Source organism: Branchiostoma belcheri, unplaced genomic scaffold, assembly GCF_001625305.1.
Source record: "Branchiostoma belcheri isolate BF01 breed outbred unplaced genomic scaffold, Haploidv18h27 scaffold45, whole genome shotgun sequence".
Classification (NCBI taxonomy): Eukaryota; Metazoa; Chordata; class Leptocardii; order Amphioxiformes; family Branchiostomatidae; genus Branchiostoma; species Branchiostoma belcheri.
In genome coordinates this window covers 1,000,609-1,022,434 of record NW_017804076.1, presented here as the reverse complement: position 1 = coordinate 1,022,434, position 21,826 = coordinate 1,000,609, and the positions used below count along the sequence as shown (strand labels likewise).

The following is a 21,826-nucleotide window of genomic DNA, read 5'->3' as shown; positions in this document are numbered from 1 at the left end:
TCCTCAATAGACTGACCCAGTGAGAACTGTCACGTGACGTTTCTGAAGTGTGACGTCACTACTGGAAGAAGGCTGGAGCGACTGGTCGAAAGCTCTAGTTGAGAACAATTTCTCTTGTGTTGGAACAAAAGCTTCAACTTTAAACATGTAACTGCCAACACAGATAAACTTACACCACAAAAGTTTCTGGATGTATGTTCGAACAAGGTGAGGTTTATTAGCCCCTGTCTCCTCTACTTGAAGAATGTCCCCGCAGAATCCGACAGATCGTTCCCGCCCGCTCTGTTCTGTTGTGAGCCTGCACGTACGCCTGTCTGCTATAATGCAAGCTTCATTTCCCCTTCCATATCGTTTACCGCCATCTCCAACCTCTGTCTGCAATCTCAGGGCCTTCTGGTCCATGATCACGTTTGAAAGCAGCTACGTTAACGTTCGACGTTCCCTTTACAAAATGGGAAATTGATCACCGCCATTTCTCCAGGCAGCCCAGCCCGGCAAATGCATCCCTGTTAGCGAGCTGTTTTGTCATGTGTATTCCCCACAGAATTCTTCCAATCATTGCTTGTTGTTGCAGTAATCCCCGGCCATCAGTTCACATTTCTGTGTAGAGAGGAATCATTAAGTAAATGCGCCAGCTCACTGCAAATGCTTCCTATTGTTATCTTCAAGGCAACTCCCTCGGGGGGATGATGTACTGTGCACTCAGAACAAAGCAAGGTCTCGCATACAAGCAATCAATGGAAAATTGCAGCGCCCTTTCTAGTTCAGCCGTGGCGGGTACTGGATAAAGCAGCTTTACATACAGACGTAGGAATAAAGGGACATAGACATAGTTCTAAACAGACGAAAAGTCATCTGGAGCCCCTCTTTAAGCAATGGATGTGCATGTGTATGCAATGACTGATAAACTGGTGAATGTACCAAGTACTAAATACCTGATACCAGCTCAGAAAAGAACTAGAAATAGTCATTTCTTTGAGTTATCAACCAAGGATTGAGGTGTTCAAAAACTCCTTTTCCCCTAGAACTATCGTAGAGTGGAACTCGCTCTCGCCAATACGTACAGTAGCTATAGGGGCATCATCACTAGATAGATACAATGTTTAGTGTTAGATGTAAGGTGTAACAAGTCGCTTGGTGTAATGTAGCCAGCTGCCACCACGCCACGTGCCTGCGAAGCTGGTGTGTTACGCCGAAGGGCGGTTATACCGGCTATACAGATACAGATGTGTCCTTCATGCCCATTTCTATCACCATTACCATTGAAGAAAAAGCAATGTTAAGAACAGCTATCTCATTCCCTGCGATCCCAGTGTATTACTTACGTTAGACCAAGGACATTATGGTTAGATAAAGCACATTGAGACAAAGACCAAAGGATATGCTTAATACCTGAACACAAAGATACCCAATAACACCGTCACTGGACGATATGGGATATCTATCTAAGTTACTACTCTGAGATAAGTCAAAATAGAAGTACCTACTGCTTTTGATTTATCAAGTACTTTCCACACAACCAGGTCGACACTATCATGATAACGGGGGGGGGGTGATAACGGGGGGGGGGGTACTCGAATAAGCACGATGGCTTCTTTTCCGCCCCAGGCACATTTCCTATGTTTATGATATTCATTTTCTGTCTTCTGTTCTTAAACATGTATTGGTAATTTATTTTCTGTATTCTGTTTTATATGTAGGGCTTTATTGACACAACAAGAGTACAGTGGCTTTCGTAAGGTCTTTAACACATGTGTAAATAAACAAACAAATAAACAAGCACGATAAACACTGATAGCTGGCGTGGGGGAGGGGGGCGCAATTTAAAACATGAGTGGGAGCGACGTTGACACATTATTTCTACAGATGCCTTTCGGGCTTTAGTAGAACGGAAAGATCTTGCGTAGGAACAGATTATACATAAGCATCTCATGCCGCCTTACAACAAGATTATAGTGTAGATTACAGCCTATGTTTGCTAGTTCAGGGGAATCGTATGAGACCAACCATATACAAGTATTATAAGTAGATTTTGAATTTGACAATGTAAACTATATCACAGTCAAATCACCTTTATATTCAATGTAGATTCAACAGCAAGCTAACACCAAGCTTGGTAGATTTTCCAAACTGTCGGTGTGTGTTGTCTATTGTCTTCCCTATCTATGTCTGTCCCTGGTTCTAAACAGTATACACACACAGTTAAACATGCCTGTCCTTGGTGCTGAACACTATCTACACACAGTTAAACATGCCTGTCCTTGGTGCTGAACACTATCTACACACAGTTAAACATGCCTGTCCTTGGTGCTGAACACTATCCACACACAGGTAAACATGCCTGTCCTTGGTGCTTAACACTATCCACACACAGGTAAACATGCCTGTCCTTGGTGCTAAACACCATCAACACACAGGTAAACACAGCTGTCCTTGGTGCTGAACACCATCCACACACAGGTAAATATACATGTCCTTGGTGCTGAACACCATCCACACACAGGCAAACATGCCTGTCCTTGGTGCTGAACACCATCCACACACAGGCAAACATGCCTGTCCTTGGTGTTGAACACCTTCCAAACACATCCGTCCATAGGTTTAGACTCTAGATCTAAAACATATTTTACTTCATGAATCTTTTTGTCTGCCTTATATTTTGGGGTTTTTTTTCTTACGCTTTAATAAAAAAACAAGAGTTCCACTATCTCATACCTTCTCCAAATGATGTTAACCATTCCGACTGACTAAATCATACATGTTTCTCATTGATTATTGATTTAAAAATAGGATCCTCATTTTATTTCCCAAGTACATGAGCTATCTACCACCCAAAATTCGTGACCCTTGCATGTCCAGATCGCGAGATATCAGAACCGGAATTTTCGCTGCAGTACCATAACAAGCCGCTAGGAGACCCAAAATCTAATCTTTTCTAGGTCTAATCAAGACCTACCCACCTACCAACTTTCATGACAATCCATCTTAAGCTTCTTGAGTTATCGTACTAAACCACATAGTATACATACATACATACATACATACACACATACATAGTATTACATACATAAATACATACAGACGCTACGGAAAACATAACCTTCTTGACGAAGGTAAAAAAAAGCCTTCCCGTGACGGAGCACCGCCATTAATCGGGCTGCCTGCCCTTTCAGACCCGCGGAGCAGCAACAAGATAACCGGGGAGACGCAATCTCCGCCCGCCGTGACACCGGCTCTGCCCGCCGACCCGGGCGGTCGTTTGTCAATTGGATAGCCGCTCTCTTTCAACAAACGTGACTGATAGAACGGGGTGGTTCAGGCATAGATTAAAAAAAACAAAACACGTACACTATATTATTATTTTGTGTTTTAGCAAAAATCTGCACAAGAAAGAACGGTTCGTGCCTTTAAAGGTATCCAGTGCAGTTTTTAGGGCTTGGAAACCAGATTTTTCTAGTCACTTATCTACATACTAAGTTGAAACACACTGTCCCAATGTATATCGACATTCATGGAGCACTGACGAAAATTAATGGATGCAACTTGAAACGTCTGATAGTTTTCAAACCATATCCAGTTGTTTGAGTAACAATTTCCTTCTGTAAAGTTGACTGTCATTAGATAAATTCAACTTCTCCTCGCTTTTTAGTTACAGTAGAGATAAAGGAACAGACATGTTTTCGATGGAATATTTGTCTAGTTGCATTAAGAATATGATTATTATCTACATGATGATTACAACTATTGTCTTGTGTAACATTAAGATAATTACAACATCTGGAACTACACAGGTAATAAATCAGCTTCGTAAAACAAAACTCCCCGCCCCTATCTTCCCGTATCGAATGGATGCGCCTATTGTTAATCTAGGTTCTGCTCTTTTAATTACTTACGAACATGATGAAACATTCTGGAAGCTTCAAACCTCTCGTGATTTCAAATCTCCGGAAAGCTTATTCATTTTTGCAAATTTATTGAAAGATCCAAACGAAGCAGCGAAACGACTCTAATAGTATGTATAGACAAATATGATAAGTTATCATTACCATGAAGATTATAATTTTTATTAGTCATCATTACTTCTATCATCATTGTAATTTGCAATGCACCGATTGATAAATGTGGCAGAACGTAGAAAACATTTTGTACTTGTCAATAGAAATGCTTATCATCATATTCACAACCGTGATGCATACAATATTTAAGTAGTGTATCATTCACAGTAGGAAAACATATTGTTTTTGCTCCTTTTTCTTCTCCAAACAAATAAGGTCAGTGACCTGAACCAGACGTCTGTCACCATGGTAACGGGTGTTGGGGTACATCATGTTGCAATTTTACAACAGGAGGGATTTAGACTCCTTTCACCATATATATGAATGTGTTTGAGTAACAATTTAACAGAGTAGACCATATGCTAAGGTTAACATTTATTCATTTGCTTCATTCTAGTTCTCATTAATATTACTTTAATGAAAGGAAAATACCTCAGCTTACAAGTTTTCTGACTTGGGCCATAAGCAATCAAAAGTATAACCTCCGGAGAAGAAACCTTCCTTAGAAGATTAAGGAACTATATTAAACTTGAGGGTAAAATCATCCGACTAGAAACATCGGGGGCACAGAGGTAACTCCAGCTAATGACTGGAGAAGAGGCGACAATATTGAAGTCCTAACCGGCATCGCAAGCTGACATCATTTATTCATGTGCAGACTCAGGCATGCTAAAGTCATCATGTCCCAAGGACAAAATCGATCATTGCCAATTCACAAGCGCGCCCACACGCCCGCCGGTAATAAAATATATCCATAAAGAGGGTATCTGTTTACAACTCTGGGCTAGAAGGGCACAATAAGGTAAAAAGCACTGGAAACCATTGGAGTATCTGCAATAGCTGTAGGCATCACTGTTCTTCATCAGTTCATGAATAAGTAAGTATTACTGTTGACAAAGGTCTATAGTACTAGTGCAGTTCTAGTGGTAGCTACTTCTTTTGTCTTTGCATTAAACGTTAAGAATGAAGATGTTGCAATTGTTACAACTATAGGCTGTATTAGCAAAGATATCCCTTTTGCTGCTGCTACTGCCGATGCTTCAATTGTTGTCGTCTACTGAATCAAATTTAATCTACCAAGATGATGTTTTCTTTACATAAAACTGCCATTCTTTTATCGAATGATTTCTTTACATGAAGCTACCAAAGTTTTATGTTTTATTTACATAAAACTACAACATTTTTTACTGAATCTGTAGTAAAAATGTACCAATAGTTTACTGAATCTGCAGTAGAAAATTGACGACTTAACGTCTGTATGTACGTCAGTAGATGTTTCTGTCTGTGTGAAACATTATTTCAGGCTGCATATGTAGCGTTTCGATGCTGTCAGCATGGAACTCCGCACGTATAGAAAGATTTGATGGATTTCTTTATCACCCAACAGCACGACGTACAAATACAGGGTACGCCATTTGGGTGATTTTTCAACGGGACGCTAACGTGCTCGATCTGACTTGGGAGGGACCCCGGGTCTGACCTGCTCTGAACAGCGCCAGTTTATTGTGGCATGTGACGGCGGCAGGATAGTTTTGATGAAAAGGTTTTGTGCCGGGGACTGACGTTCCACGACTTGTTGATTCGTCGCCACACTGGCTAGATATACTTGGGGTGACGGTCGTATTCACTACATAGTTTCAAATCATTACATATCGCCTCAAGTGTTTATCATATTTAACGAAGGAAAACATATTGTTTTTGTACAATGAAGTTTGAAAGTTTTGCCTCGCTTCCTGTTCTTCTGCTTCGTTCCCAAACCAATAAGTCTGTCACCTATTGTTGGGTTACATTATGTTGCAATTTTATAGCAGGAGGGATTTAGACTCCTGTCTGACCATATGCATGAATGTGTCTGAGTAAGAATTAACAGAGCAGACCATATGCGAAGGTAAACATTATGCATTTGCTTTGCAAATGTTACCTTTCTAGTTACTAGTATTTGTTTATTTATGTTTACTATCTGCACTTAAACGAACACAATTTAAAATGTTTACAGGTTTATGGAGGTGTTCCCTTAAAAACAGATGAAAGATGAAACAAAATTAAAGAGCAAATAGATACAGAAGAATATACAATTAACACAACAGACTAACTAACTAACTAATTGATGAAGTAATACAATCAAATAACAAATCAAATTTAACAAAATGAAAAGAAATCAAATTGCATAAGTCAATTGATAAGTTACTAGGCATAATGACAAAGTATAAATACCAATATCGGTGCAAAATGGATGAACATAACATAAGAAAACAAGGACACCAAACAAACCAGAGTTGTCGATAGTTAGTTTATGTCGATTGAAACAGGCAATATTGTGACCATGTTAGATAACCCTCCTCGTCATGACCAAGCTCGATATAACGATCAAAGCTGCGACCTTCCAGTAGCTTTACAGGGAATCAATCTCCCCTGTTTCTCCAGCGATCTATCTGTACTGTTATTACTCCCATGACAAAAGAAACGGCCGGGAAGAAAATGGAAAACAGGAGATTCGTGGAGGCTTCTGAGCTTCCCCTGGGTATCCGGGGCTTAGCAGCACAGGAAGCTGTTCTAATGTTTGGAACCAATAACCAGGGGTAGTCAGGCCACTTAGGACCGCATGTGGACTGATGAAAAATGGCGACGGGAGGAGGTACTAGTACTTTTGTGAATACAGAACCAAATCTCACAGCGTCCATACTCTACTATTCTACATAACCTGCTTTTCTGATAGCCTCCATAGCATGCCAAAAACTGGGGGTTTGGGGGGTCTTCAGGGTCTTTGGGATCTTTTGTGTGCTATTTTCTGATTGCATATAGACAACATAGTCGGCCTGGTTGAATTACCCCCGTTTAGAACTGGGCTAATCAGAAAACAGACGAAGACCACCAAACCCCCAGTTCTATAAGCCTGCTACGGAGGCTACTTTTCTGACAACTCTCCAGTGTCACTGATGAAAGGTAGTGGATGCATGAAACGTCTGACCGTTTCCACAATCGTATCCAGTTGCTTGAGTAAATGTTTTTTGGCGTATCTTATTTTATGGATGTCTAACCTTCACCGAGGTCCATACTCTTATTTTTTTTCTCTCAATGTTACCAAAACGAACCTTTCACGTCCTAATTGTAGAGTAAACGTGCTTTGTTTTCATAAATCTGCATTCCATTACGTTCAAGCAATAATTCACATAGTTTTTTTTCTATGTAACAACAAAAGAACACAGTGGTGGAAAACTTTGCTCATTGCACATTGCTAATTTTAGCCTTACCACTGACAAAGAAGAATACAATTAATAGCGCAAGTAACAGCAAATTTGCGTTCGTAAAATAAAAGATAACATGTAATAATGGATCACTCTGTTACATATAATGTTTTGTAGGCCGTTTTAAATATGTAGACAATATTATAACTCGTTTTTTGTTGACAACATAGTTTTGATACACTGTAAAATACTGCCAATATGCACATGCATCGTGGAAAATACGTACCACATATAAAACGTATACGTAAGAACTTGTAGCAATATACTAACAGATTGCCCAATTCTTCAGTGTGCAAGCATCTCCACTAACATATAGCTGGATAATATTTCCCTTACAGTTCACATCATCGATTTTCTGCCACCAAGTTCTTTTCTTAAATGTGCAGAGATGACTTTACCAGCGATGGTCCCTGGAACATCTAGTCTGAAGAAACAACATCTCCAGAGACCAACAGACGCACGAGTTCCTACAAATTGAATCAAATGTTGATTACGGCTGGAATAATTGTTCTTTAAGATGATTATCATTTTCTTCCTTCATCTTTTAAGTGGTAAATCTAATTATGATGATCAATGTGTGTGTTTTTCAGTGATGTGGGCAGGAAATTCTACCACAGAACCCATCGAATTATCACACAAAAAGTTGACTGTCGGGGGGGGGGTTCTTAAAGGCATCCAATACAATTTCAGGGTGGAAAAACAAATATATTCTGGATGAGAAAATCTGTCTGATATTGATATTTACTGCCATTTCTTAACACATTTTCATCATCATTTCATACTTGAAGTGTTTGAAAAACACCAGAAGCTACGTGAGGCATCTCTTTATTTTTGGGTACCACCCATAGATAGCTAGAACCAGCCTACGATACAAAACAAGCAACACTTTTCAGTCAGCGATATCGCATTTTTGCCTCACAGATATCAGTATGCTATGGGATAGGAATGATTTATCTTACTACATTAAAAGAATGACCAGGAAAAATTGGCTTTTGAAAATTCCGTTTTCCCGTCTTGGAAATTCACTGCATGGATGATTTAGATACAGCTAAAACTTCATCGGTGCAAATTCCAGTTCTTACCTCTAAGGTTATCTTGTGCTGATTTGTTTTCTCAGGTTTACTAAGGTCTAAATGTTGCTCTGGGAATTCGGCCAATTTGCCTCCAGACCTATGGCTCATAAAATTAGTTACATCTCCATTTCTTCTACACTAAAAAAGTTATTGTGCCCAACAATAAAAGTTGATTTTAAGATAACCTTGGGTTGCATTGCATTGTGATTTTTTTTTGTCAGTGAAATCTAATCTGTACTGCTCAACTTTAGCAGGGTAGACGTTTTATTCCGGTCAATTTGACCTGTGAATTGATCATGATCAAATGAAGGCCAACTATATTTCTTTAAAGCTATAACGTTATTGAAGTAAATGAGATGAAATGAGATCTATGTATTTTAAGGCTATGGAAGTTTTATTACATTAGGAATTTTCTTCTTGAAAATTCAATTTGTGCGTTGCAAAAGTCAGGTTCAGTCGGGGCAAAATGTTACCCTGGGCAAGGGTCAATTTGTCCCCTGAATGTGAATTGAAATTTTTTTCCCCAGCGAAGCGATATACCACGCTGTTGGCATTTTTTGTCTAATTCCCCGAAGTGCTGAATTTGGTCATAAACACGAATGACAGATGACTTCGTCTTCTCAGCCAATCCCACCTCCCGGCGCCACACTGGGACCGGCTGGGACCATAACAATGAATTTTATTTTCATTTTTCAAACAAGACTTCTGATAGGGTGAGGAAAATGCCAGGGTATTTTGCACCTTAGCGCGATTATATGACTGCTTTAATGTGTTTTACTGGCGCAATTTTACCGCCAGCTTTGTCTTGAGGTGGTTTGAGTGGGGGATATTGAATGGTGGTGATAATAAAATCTTCCCTAGGGATGAAGTGCAATTATATTCGCGCCGGCGTCTCTTGCTCACACAAGGCCGGCTTCACAGCCCTCTAGGCAGTAAAGGGAGCTGGCAGGAACCGGGGAAAGGTGTCGGCAAGTAATGGATAATCGGTTGGAAGAACAGGTTAACCTTGCAGCCATTTGACGAAGAGAATTCCACCGAAAAATATACGATAGGCATAGCGAATATATGGAGAAACAAAATGGCGGCCATCGTTGCAACATGGGTTACAACATACACGTAGGTGGGGGTGTTGTAGGGCGTACATGCTGAAATGTAAAACAAAAAATTCAGAGTTTCTTTTCGTTCAACTGAAACAATTCCTCGTGCTCATTAACGTAGTGCTTTTCTGGTTCAAATTTTGTCAAAATATGTTATATTTTCCACCATTTTCAGTCCTTCTTTAGCATAAAACATAGGTGATGGTGTTGTAGTGAATACATAGTACATGTTGAAATATAAACAAAAACTTCAGAGTTGCTTTTCGTTCAACTTAAACAATTCCTCGTGCTCGTTAACTTAGTGCTTTTCTGGTTCAAATTTTGCCAAAATATGTGATATTTGCTGCCATTTTGAGTCATTTTTCTCCTTTGGCGATTCCACTTCTTTGACTTTGATATCAGATATTAGTAAGTCAATGCTTTCATGCAAATTGCCCTGTAGAAATTAGCTGCTCGTAAACTGCGCCACAACGTCCACACGAAAGTTCAAGCCATTAACCTTCGCACTTTCAGTTAATCTAAATCATCAATACAACTTAGATGAGAGATATATGTGTGAATACTGACAAGCATAAAACTGTGATATGTTGGAGTGTAGAAAGCTGAAATGCCAGGAAATAACCGGGAAAATGTATGAAATTTTTATGTTTGATAAAATTTAAACAAAGTAATTAAGACCACCAGTGAAACGAAATATCAGTAAAACATCGTTTTAGAAGGGCATGATATGCAAATGTGTTTTAAGGGTTGCTTAGAAAGGTCACTTAATCTTTCTCCTCTAGTTATGTTTACCGAAGGAAAACATATTGTTTTTACTCAGTTTCTTCCTCCTCTTCTGTTACAAACACTAACCTCTGACCTGGCCAATGACATGATTTGTTGACGTCTGTCACCATGGTGACTGGTGTTGGGTTACATAATGTTGCAATTTCATGGTCTGCTTTACTCCTGTCACCATATACTCAGTACATGTATGTGTTCGAGTAAAAATTAACAGGGTAAACATTATGCATTTGCTTTGCAAATGTTACTTCTCTAGTTTTATACGTTTTAGTCATCACTGTAGAATAGCCCGCGGCTTTACACGTAATATATAATATATCACTGACATAAAAATGTGATAAAACAGAAAAGGTATTGCCACGCGTATCTAGTCAATTAAGATGTAACTTTGTATCTTTTCTTGTTCAGAGAACATCGAATTCTAGATCGCCACAAACAAGTTGGCTGCATGGCAAATGTTTGTTCAAGTTGCGTCCTAAGCCTCTTCGTCATGCGTCGTTAAACAACATTAGCATTTAAACGCTGTACTTGCTGACAGTGGCAATCCACACTACCGGGATATCAGGCTAAGACTGTACCTCGTCTCAGTACGATAACACCCGCACAAATTGAGGAATACTGCCGTCGGCACCTGCCGCTAACAGCCCAAGTCTGACTCATTCTCGGCTGGTGCTTATCAGTATGTGAAAGGAAATTGTTGGTGTTTCCTTGCGTGCATTTGCAGTCAGCAGGTTGTTGCAATTGGGAGAAACGTATTTCCTGTGCGTTTGGACGTAACCTAGTCTCTACCAGACTAACTACGCTGGCTATATATACAGGAGAATATTTACCAGGGGAGTTTGGCCGCCTTGTAGGTTTGATTGGCCGCAGAGGGAAAGAAACTACCTCCCCGCGGCCGGACTCCCTTGGCCAATTTTACTCTCTTTTTTTGCCGAATTCTACGATCCGTATTCCCATAGAAAGGCCTGGTGGAGGCTAGACGTAACCGTCTGCGCTCCACATTTTGAGGAGCATAATTTCAAACGCTGTGCACACTCCAACCGAGACGGGCAGCCGGCCAGAGCGGTTGATGAGAGTGAGGGGGTGGTGATCATGATTTACAGACGTATTGGATTTTATGATTGCTTTGATTTGCCGGCGTCCTGCTAGAGCCCAAGATTATTGTCGCGTGGGGGGGGGGGGGGGCAAAGGGCTTCTTTTCCCATTAAATGATGAAGACGGTGGGTGGGCCTACCGCTAATGGAAATTCTAAGAAAGTCTCAAATGTATTTTTTTTAGTTATTTGCAATTCGACATGGATAATACAGGACATGGTGGTGAGGTACTCTAGCTCTAGCTAATTTCAACCTCACCACCAGACATACAGGTATACAGCGACATATGTATTTGGATATGAGGGGAACGACAGTTCCGTGGGAAAATATTACTAGGTATTAGCATGATGTTTCTTTGAGGCATATTTGGTAGGCTACTGTCCCCCGAGTTTTCCATAAATAACCATTATAGTGTCAGGGAGGATTGAAAACACTACTTGTGAATCATCCCAAATACGAAAAGTGTAAAAAAAAACTAGTGAAAGAAAAACCTAGATTTTACTGAATTGCATGTCACTGTGCGTTCAGATCTTTCTTCTATGACCACCTGTATCCTTGCACATGGAAGCAAGCGTCCCGGGTTCGAATCCCGGGCGAATCATGTGCCTGTATTACCTGGGCAATGAGATCTCGTACGTTGTACGCGTTTCGCCATCATGCAGCAAGGCTAGCATATGGATAACAAAATCTGATACAGCGTTTGCCGAAAATGTACCTCAACAGATTAATGTTGGCATATTAATACGCCTGAGGAAAGGATATCAGAATTGATGGTTTCCATGACGAAAATGAAGATCATTACGTGATTTATAGCGAGTTGTATGTAACGCGACGTCCTTTGGGATACGAGACTGAATATCAGAGCATTCTTTGACGCAAGAAGTATATACTGCACACACGTTCAAACACACATTGCACCGCCCTGCACCGCCGTTGTTTCTTGTTTTTTATGTATACGTGGACTGGCGGGTTCTGATGTATTCCTGTGTAGCTCTAACGCGTCCTTATTTCGTATTTATCCGATAACTGATAAACGACAGCTACTCGTGTAAAGATCTTTGGTTTACGCACTAGATACCTTGCTACGATTGCATGCGCTTCTGCCCTGTTTCAGTCTCTTTGTTGTCGGTGTGTACGCAACGTTGAACAACAGTTTTCAGTCGTCCTCTGCATATAGCCCGAGTGCTGACATTAATCAAAAGGTACGGAAGGATGCGGATTTACACAGTGAGCTCGCTGGCGGAAAGGTTTTGTTACCAGAAGGGCAATCTCTGAAGCAGGAATTGAGGTTGAACAGGAGAGCGTGCGGTTCTTACCTTGCTAGGTGGCTGTATTTTCTTCGTGCAGGGCGGCTCCTAACGAGGAAGCAGAGACAACAGCACATCTACTGATCCTCCGGGGCCGTCCGCACGTCACGGACCAGCCGGGCCGTCTGCAGATAAGCGATAGGCTGAAGCCCGGTCGACTCCCCGCTGCAGGTACCCCAAGACACCCTGGGACAGAGATCATCGGACCACGTGATGAGCGTGGGCATCGGGCCAAGACTGTTGGGGAGGGGGGCATTTATACGATATGCAAATGAACCTCCAGATAAATGTCATTGTTTTGAACCAGAAAATCGAACGTGGACATCAGGGATGCCGGTGGAAATTGCCTTCCCTGCGTGTTCAGCGGTGCGTTGTATCACAGAGGAGGCGAGTGGCGCCTTCAGGAAATGGCATCCATTTATATCAGAAACAGAGCACTAGTTTGATCTCGCGGCATTACCCTTTCTACGTGCACGTTTTTAAGACCTCGCGGTTCAAACGCGTTTCTTCAAGGAGACTGGATTTGTGCTCTGGCCGTCGGCTGCGTTTTTATTCTGACATCAGAAAGAGAATGGAAGGAATGATGGACACTTAAAGTAATCTTATCGGCACTTTATCCTCAGTGATGTCTAGTTACTGATCACGCTACGTCTTTCTATGTACAAGAAGTCAGTCATATCCCTCTGCTACGTCCCTCAAATTTCGTCAAACTAGTGTCGATTTATTACCCAAACTGCCATTTGACGAATGTATTTCTCTAATTTAGGCCACAGCAAGTAAATTTTATGGATGACATCCTCCACATAAAAAAACATCCTCCGCGAATAAACAAGGCGGGTCAAAAACAAGATTCCTACATTTTCAGATTTTTACTTCATAATCTATTTAATGAAGAAATGATAACTACATCGTGCTATGTTAAGTGTCAACGGTTACAATATCCATTTGTCACTGAAAAAGAGTTGAAAAATTAAAGTTTTCAATCATTGTACAAATGGTTTTGATTCCATGGGAACATCACATATACACAGCCACCATCGTATAAAAGAAATGAAACGCATCACTGCATCAAAGTATCGGTAAAAGACAAAACAATAAATCAGAGCCTTGTCTTGTGTCCTCTCTTTATATTTATCTGCTATCCACGTTCCAGCATAGCAGCAGACCAATTTGCCCATTTTCGGCATGTTGACCACTGTCAGAGGGCAAAAAAAAATTTCTTGTCAGGCGAAAATAATGCGCGCGCTGATGCCATCAATAAAAATTACTTGCTGTGGCCCTACGGGGCAAAAAAGGCCAAGAGTTCTTCCATCAACCAAACAAAAATTGATTTTACTAACATACATCTGTGACACGTTGACACGATCCCTATACCTGAGAGATGGTATCCTCTATCGATAATCAAGGGAAATCCCTGCTATAAACCTGTTCTCCAGTTCACAGAAGATGCGCCATGAATAAATAATTACAGCGGAGGAAAATCCAATGTTCGGGTAGAGATGATTTATAACTTTATCTCCACCCAAATTATCCGTGAAAAATTGAAGCCGATCTTAAAACGAAATCGATTTTCTAACGATCAGTCAAGGTCGTTTTATGATCATAGTGCTTTTTTGCATGTGGGGAAGCCTTATGATACTGTGTGGGCCTAAAGATAAAGTAATTATGAATCCGTATAACCGCAGGAAACCTTGCAAGCTTTGTGTTAGATAAAGTAATTATGAATCCGTATAACCGCATAGATAAAGGAATTATGAATCCGTATAACCGCATAGAAAAAGTAATTATGAATCCGTATAACCGCAGGAAACCTTGCAAGCCTTGTATTAGGCCACAGCAATTAAATCTTATTGATGACATCCTCCGCAGACTCCAAATCCAATGCGAGCGGGCAAAAAAAACAAGCTTTTCTTGTCTCCTCTCTTCATAGTTATCTGCCATCCACCTTCCGGCATGGCAACAGACATCTTTGCCCATTTTTGGCATGTTGACCACTGTCAGAAGGCAACAAAATTTCTTGTTTTTTTTTCCCCAAATCAGGCAAAAATTGCGCGCTGATGCCATCCATAAAAAAATCACTTGCTGTGGCCTTAGAGTGTACTGGATCTATCGCTACTGTTATATATTACAAGTATGTGATCTCGTACATCATCAAAAGATAGAGGAAGTGGACATACCTACGTTGTGGCTTAGGATATTCTGATTTGATTACATAGATAATATCCACTGGATACCAAAGAATTGATCCCAGCGTGCGAAGATAAAATTGGGGAAATGCCTTCATCAAAAATGCCTTTATCAAATGTGCCTTCATCAAAAGTGCACTGAACTACTAGCTAAAAGATGGAATTGTTCTTCCCGCAATATTTAAAACAAATGAGTCAAAAAAGGATCGATTGTTAGATAGATAATTACTAAGGTACAGTCCCTTCTTAATCTATAAGTTTTAAGTTTTAGGTGGTGAGTACCACTGAACATTGTCCTCTATATTCTCGTAATCACTGTAAGTGAACGTTTTGTAATGAAATGAAGCAAAATGCAGAAAAGAGTGGATTATTTTATACGGCGGCGTTTCTATGGGTTTAATTCTGCACTTAGTGAAACGGCCGCTGGAGGGCGCTCCTTTACGTGCCCCGAGATGTGCGACAACTAGTAGTTTGATAGTGACTTTCAGTAGTCTCTAGGTGTCAACCGATTTCATACGGCCTCCTGAAAAAAAAATTTGTACAGCTAGATATTCATGGCCTTAGCTACCAAGGCAGCAATTCTTTGACACTTCACACGTTCTTTAAGAAACGGGATAGCGCATAAATTATCTAAGGCTATAACTTACCGATACAGATGGCATTCAGAACCAAGGACAGGCATTGCACTTTCTAACTATGGTGACCAGGGACAAGACTTTTTGGTTATTTATTCAGGAACAGGAACGTTTGGCTATTAATGTGTGTGGATGGCGTTCAGCACCAAGGACAGACATTGCGCTTTCTACCTATGGTGACCAGGGATCAAGTTTCAAGTTTATTAAGTTTAGGGACAAGACTTTTTGCTTATTTATTCAGGAACAGGAATGTTTGGCTATTAATGTGTGTGGATGGCGTTCAGCACCAAGGACAGACATTGCACTTTCTAACTATGGTGACGAGGGACAAGACTTTTTGGTAATTTGTTCAGGAACAGGAATGTTTGGCTATTAATGTGTGTGGATGGCGTTCAGCACCAAGGACAGACATTGCACAACTAATTGTTAACTGGTTACTAGTATCTGTTACATTTTTAGAGTAGAGTAGTCTCTTCGGTCTGGTAGGACAGATGTCCTTCTTTTCCCCTTCCATGAGAGTGTTGGCATCAATGTTCAACCCATTGGGACGTCACAGTTTCTGTTTAAACGTCACGAACGTAAGGAAAAAGACAAAATGTGCGCTTCCACCGAGAAATGATTGCATTATCTTTATTCAAATTATCAGCTGAGGACTAACAGGTGGGAACTACCCATGAGGCCACACGAACTCAGAAGTTCCAAGATGGCGGCTGCACATGGAGCGGGAGAAACTTCTGCTAAAACTTCGCCTCTTTTAGACGACAAACGTCTGTTTTATGTGGTGAGTAGTACGTAACTTTGTTCTCTGTATTCTTGTGACCATTTTTGGAAGGTCTGGTGTGGAAAGACGCCGTAACACCACAGAAATATGACCGTGTTTTTAAGCATGGTGGCGTGGCATGTGCGAGGGCGCGCCTGAACTAGATTGATTTGCATAAGGCCATGTTGATTTGATTATATGGATGACATCTTCCGGGAACCCCAACACTGATGCGCGCGTGCGAATAAAAAAAAAAGTTTTGCAAAAAAAAAAAGTTGTTTTCATTATGAAATCTACGTGGTTTTGAAGGTTTAACAAATGGCACAGAATATGGTTTGGTGAATAATCTAGTCTTTAAGTTCATTTCTTTACAATTTCGTTTTTTTGTTGTTGATTTTGGCATTCTACGACATTGGTATAGTTTTTATTTTTTGTAACTTACGGCATATTTTTGCTCATTTTGCAACCGTTTTGTACGATTTACAGTATGGTTTAAAAGTTTTTTTTTTTGGTAAACGGCCGAAAATTCATGCGCGCGCGGATGTCATCCATATAATCAAATCAACATGGCCTAATAGATGATTACAGGATCCTTTAAAGTAAGGGAGAAGACAGACTTTTACTTATGCTTCCCGTCCAACTTGATATAACCTTTTTTTTATCAAATTAATATTCCTGACATTCTACTATATTATCTTTCGTAAAATTTTTAATTTGCTTCTTACCAAAATTGGATTTCTGTCCTGCAGTAAATGTTACTGTGAATATTTCTTCAATAAGAGAATGAGTGTTTGACCACGTGTTTTATATACAATGTATGTTCTGACAATTTTGATTGGATGTACAAAACATGTATGACTTTGGGTAAAATCATTGTATGGATACTTGATTATGTATGTATGAATTACAGATGATGATTATAAAAGAAATTTAATTGGTTGTATTTAGATGCTGAGGTATTTTACATTTGCCTTTTACAGGAATTGAGAATCCTGTCAAACCACAATGTTTTCCAATTATTATGTTCTGTCAATATGACCTATGCTTGACAGTTGTTGCACTTGTGTTTGAAATGTGTTTCATGCATTGTTACTGTTTTAGACTGGTACATTGTATTCCATGCCATGCCTGCATTAGTTTGTTGGCTATGATTGTATGATGTTTTTGAACTGGCAATGTTCAGTCGATATGTGTGTGAACTTGTCCAGATTGTATTAAGGTGATATGTTATTAACATGAGATGCATTTTTATGTGATTGTTGTTTGGTCATGATATTCCTGTCGACATTTGACTGACTGTTAGATAATATTTCTGTGCTCCACTAACTTTAAGCATAAACTCCTGTTCCTGACTCAAAGCAGGTTTTAGAACAGGTTTCACAAATGTTGTGAATATGACAATGTATCTTGTTTCATGATGTGTATGTTCTGTGGATTGATGTGTGTGATTTGGTCTGAATGTGTATTTCTTTTACACCCTAGGTTTGAGAAGCTGATGCTGTATACCTGACCATGTGGGACCTGTCCATGCTCCTGTGTGTGCTGTGGGACCTGTCAGCTACCCTGTGTACCTGTCCACATTCCTGGAGGTCCTGTGTTATGAAGTGCATGCTCTATAAATATTGTTGATGTATGTATGTTTCGCCTGTGATTTTTCTGAATGTGTTATTTCTTTTGCACCCTAGGTTTGGGCAGCTGATACTGTATACCTGACCATGTGGGAACTGACCATGCTCCTGTGTGTGCTGTGGGACCTGTCAGCTATCCTGTGTACCTGACAAGTCCATATTCCAGGAGGACCTGCATTCCTGTGCATATTCCAGGAGGATCAGCATGTGTTTCTAGATCTGAGGGACCTGTCACCAGCTACGAGACAAGAGAACATCGGACTTGACCGTGAGTTTCCTTTTATTTGTAGAACTCTTTCAAAATGAGGTCTGCATGCCGCAATGCGTAAGCAGTCCTTTTAGATTTGCATAATGCAAAGCCGGGTCGTTCTATTTACCGTTTAAAATCAAGGCTGTACAAGTGAAGCGTAATACGGGGTTGCTGCATGTCAGAATTTTGTGCCATGCCATTTGAATTTTGCATAATTTGAAGTCGAAAAACTCGGATGTAATCTACGTGTTTTAAGCAAACAGCATGCACGAATGAAGAGTAAATCGTGGTCACTGCCTTCCAGAATTAAGCGCAAAGCATGATCGAGACCTTCCATGCAGACCCTTAGAAATGACAAAGAAAGATGTTGGGAAAGGGCATGTTTGCGATCCACTGTATTTTAGTTCCAAACACCATTGTTGAAATTGGCCCTCCCTGCTATATTTGTTGTCATTTCTGAAAGAGTTCACATTTCTTATACTAATATCTAGTTTAAAGTTGTGACTAATATTTTGTCGATATGCCAGAGAACAAAGTATGTTTTCCTACTGAGGAGAGCACTTGCAATATTGCCTGTTGTTTCATTCTGTATAGCAATGGGATATGTTTTCAGAAGCATTTCTGATCAAAATGTTTTCCCTGATATCCTCTTCATCATAATCCACATTGGATTCCTCTCTTTTCATAAACCATCTCTGAAATGAAAATTGTCCTTCATGTAAAGAAAACATAATCTAAACTATCAGCAAAGCAATAATGTTTAGGGATGAATGTTGTGTAGCACTCAAAGCTGGAAAGTTAGCTGGAATTAAGAGACATTTTCATGATGATTGTGATTTTTAGCTGTTATTGTTAACTGGTGGAGAGATGTCAAGTTTTGGTGGCGAACAATATTATTTACTGATTTTTCAAATAACACTTCTGATATGGAACATACATTGTATGACAAAATGCAATTAGTCACAAATTTCCCTTACATGGAAAATCCAAAACATAAATTCAAAACTTGCTGTGGTTCATAAAATTATGAGAGTTCTTACTGTATTCACTTTTTAAGTCCTTCCTGAAATAGAAATTGTCCAGGACCTTTAATTTGAAATTTTTGTGGAGAAAATAAATTGTACATGGTGAAGCAGTCATTAATGCAACAAATTGTGAATAATGAAATTGGATGGATAAACATCATAATTTACTGGCAAGATTTGGAATATTCAAATTCACTATTAAAATTGTGCATAATTTTTTTTACAGAATAATACTTTAATTTGGCAGATGTGACAATACATAATGTGAGATGGTTGTAAGATTCCTGAACATAAATTATAGGGATGCAACATGACAACAAGTACAAATCTGACAAATTTTTCATCAAAGTCCTTTTAATCTTAAAAGATCATTCTGCAGAACCAAGTGTTTTCTTCAGCCGACATTTCAGCGACCATCAGTCACCTTCCTCAATTTTGACTGGTTTACATTGTAAAGCACAGGGGCAATGTGAAATAGATAATGCATTCCCAAACGCATTTAGCATTCCAGGCCAGAAGCAAGTCTCGTGTATGATTCCTTAGAATGAACGGTTATGTTTAAAACCTGTTTGTTTTGATAGATTTACCTGCAGTCTGGATGAAGTGCAAACTTTGTGGTGATGCAATTCTTCCAGCATGATAATTCATTCTTTGAGGAATTATATATATATTCTGGCTAGGAATAGTCAAATTAAGTTCTAAATCTTTATAATTCAAAGAAAACATCATTTGCTAAACTTGCAATGTGCTCACAATTTTTGAATTTGCAAAAAGCACACAAATCTAATTAAGTCTGACCCTGATTTACCTAAAATATCATACATTGTCTACAGTTGTGAAATGTGTCTAAGGATAGCTAGGTGAAACACAATCAAGATTATTCATATTAACATATTTTACAAAAAACACAAGGTATTCATAGGCATTCCATAACGTTTTCTTTTCAAATAGGAGTACATAATTATGTAAATTCTGCATGTTATATTCAATATCATTCAAATACAATTTTGTCCATGATGAAGTGGATTTCAGGGAAAATACTTTGGTCACATAATGATTGCTGGAAATATGTCCTATTTCTTTACAGAAAATGGAAAAGGCAATGTTGTGCTTTCTTTCTGTAGAGTGAATGTACTACAGGTAAGCTGTGTGTGATGATTGAAAGGGAGAAATTGATTGAGGAATCAGCAAAATAAAAGTACATTCTGTTTTTAAGCAAGGATTAAATACTGTCTTTAAGTGTAGTTATGTCATAGATACTTTTGGTAGTATAACTGTTACAAACAACAAAACTGTAGACAGATCTGGAGTTCCAGTGAGGCTTGATTAAAGTCCAGTGTCCAGCAGGTATGGCCGAGACAGTGAGGTGGATCTCCTTCCCCTACACTTTACGGTCTCTGTGAAAGATTACATTCAGAAACATTTAAAGGAACATCTAACTTTGGCTTTTTTTCTCCAAAATGATATACAGTTTTAAGCTTCATCTTTAATTTTAGGAGCAAGGGAGCATAACAATAGTTATGAAGATTACGGTCATGACTGTAAAACATTTTGTTCAGCAAGGGTGACTATGAAATGACAGCGCACACTCCTTTCTTCTTTCCTTAGAAACCCAAAAACTTTCGTCACATCAACAATTTCTTGTCTTATATGCAGCTCTATCTAAACGTTACGACCATCTTACTTGAGCGATAACGGAGGTTCCAGAAATCTCAAAACACGTAGCTATAATTTAATTTCTTCCAAGTCATGAACCAAACCTAGTGTTGCAGTACATTTTTTTGAGACATAGTAGGCAAAGTGGGAAAGTGAAGAAAGCAATGATGAGGTCTGTGATTTGGCTCCTATCTGGCGACAGCATTTTCCACATTTGAATAAGTCTTATAGTTAAGATGATTACATACTCTCAAGTGGCTTTGAATTCGACTGTAGTCATTTCTTAGGTAATACTAAAAACAGACAGTTGCAGTGAAATGTAGCAAGTTGCGGAAATTTAGTAGTGTAACTTAAACATTATAACTGTAGACAGACTGTTGCAGTGAGAGGTTGACACATTATGTAAATTGTGAAATGTAGTCTGCATTTAAGTTGCAGAAGTTAGGTAGTTGATCTTCAGGGAAGGAAGTTTAGAACTTGAACAATGAAAGGAAACAATGGGTGTAGTTTTGTTTTGCTGATTCCTTTTGAAGTCATGTAGATTCCAAACTTTGTTATCACTGTTTATGGACTTGTAGCAGTTCTTACCTCCTGTTGCAAAATTTAAGGCTTGTCTCATGTTGATCTAGTAAAGTTTGACAGTGATGTGTTACGCTGACAGACTTTATTTCATGAGCTTGAGTCTGCTTGGCCTGGATTTTGGAACAGGAGAGTTGAATTGCTACACGTAAATGTTAACAGTGATAACAAAGTTTGTCTATGACAGTTTCCAGGGGTGCCAGAGTATACAGTGCAAGTTTATTAATGACGTAACCTGGGCCCGGCTTTCCAGGGCCGCCGCTGACTCACATATTTCTGTGTTTTTCGAGCAAATTTGGACTGTTCTCGATAGACACAGAGCGTGTTACTGCACAGGGATCATTTCGAATGCGCTCGGGAAAAAACAGAAATATGTGAGTCAGCGGCGTTCGCCATCTTGAAATCCAAGTCACGTGATTCAATGTCAGTAGTAAAATTGCACTGTATACTCTG

The 21,826-nt window shown here is 39.5% G+C and overlaps 1 protein-coding gene across 1 annotated transcript in view; it reads right to left on the bottom strand.

The window, feature by feature from the left end:
• Positions 1-12,823, bottom strand: part of LOC109478658 — a 40,051-nt gene extending 27,228 nt beyond the window's left edge. Inside the window, exon 1 of the mRNA XM_019780324.1 lies at positions 12,664-12,823. The gene's annotated coding sequence lies outside the window, so the exon portion shown is untranslated. The remainder of the gene's footprint in view (positions 1-12,663) is intronic.
• Positions 12,824-21,826: the final 9,003 nt, after the last annotated feature.